Source organism: Oryzias melastigma, linkage group LG21 (genome assembly GCF_002922805.2).
Source record: "Oryzias melastigma strain HK-1 linkage group LG21, ASM292280v2, whole genome shotgun sequence".
In the NCBI taxonomy this organism is placed as follows: domain Eukaryota; kingdom Metazoa; phylum Chordata; class Actinopteri; order Beloniformes; family Adrianichthyidae; genus Oryzias; species Oryzias melastigma.
The window spans coordinates 27790230-27791636 of record NC_050532.1 but is presented as its reverse complement, the minus strand read 5'-3'; positions in this window follow the sequence as shown (position 1 = coordinate 27791636).

Genomic DNA, 1407 nt, shown 5'->3' with positions numbered 1-1407 from the left:
TGAACTCAACTTTAGGTTGGAACTTTCTCACTGAAAGACGAACCATGAGGTTCGGAGAAGCAGAACTGTTTTAGAACAGATCCGAACCCAATCCGGGAGCTGAAGCCCAGAATGAGGAGATCTCTGCATCATCGTCTTCTTCAGGAGGAAGTCGAGCTTTACAAGAAACTTTATTTACTTTTGGCAGAATGTTGAAGAATCTGAGATTTTTACTGAAGGTAAACTTTCATTTCTTTCCAATTTGCAGATAAAACTCATTTAAAGTGAAATAAATCCAAGTTTTGCTTAAAGAGAAGAACATGGGAGTGAAGCTGAGTGTCATCAATAAAGAAAATCCAGATTTCTGATGATCAACACAAAGAAACACAAAGATCAGGTGGAATAAAAGCTGAAAAGTCAAGTTTTGGTTCAAGATTCCTGGATTAGGAGAAACATTCCATCATTCTGTGTTTCTGTTTCATTTGGTCACATTTCTGATGAGGAACGATGATGATGAAGGTTGGATGGAGGTTGGATGAAGGTTGGATGAAGTGCTGTGCTCCTCCTGGGACAGAAGTGAAACTTCACAGCGTCTTTATGAAAACAGGCAGCCGAGCTGTGAATCCAGCGGAGGGAAAGGCGATCCGCGCTCTGCGTCAGGAGAACAGCTTCTCAGCTGGCTTGTCAACAAGTAACCCCCCAGTCACCACCACCTCCACCACCTCCACCACCGGCTCCTGTTCTCCTTATTCGATGAATGAGAAGTCCTTTTCTCAGGTGATCCATCAACTCTCTGGTCTCCTTCTCACTTCTCCTCCTCAGACTTCAGCTCTGGTTGCTGCTCTGTTTCTGTGAGATGCTGCACGTTTTTAAAGCTGTGAATTCTGACCTTCAGACTGTGTAACTGGTTGTAGATGTTTGTTTTTTGAATGTATTGCACACAAAAGGGGCAGAAAAATACCTTTTCTTCATCCTGCTCCCTTTCTTTTTGCCTTGTGGTGTTTTAATGTATCATGTTATGGTCAGATGATGATCAGGACAGTTTGTCCAGAATCGCAGCGTTTCTGTGGTTCGCCCCCATCAGCTGGTTCTGGTTCTGAGAGCTTTTCATGTGGTTCTGGTTCTATTGAAAGTGCAAAAGTTCAACCTTCTTCTTCCCGCCGTTTCCAACCTCAAACCAGCAGAAAACAGGAAGAAAACGCAGAAAGAGGAACCTGGGAGTCTGAATGTGACCAAACATGTGGGGGTTTATTGACCTTTGAGATGAACAGGATTTCCTGACCCCTCCCCCAAAAGCACCTTCTCACCTGTCCTCTGGAGCGTCTCCTCCTTCTTCCTCGGCGGCAGATGAAGATGATGGAGACGTCTTCATCTCAGACGCTTTGAGAGGAACACAGAGAACGTTTGGGTGATGCAGCCCCCCCCCCC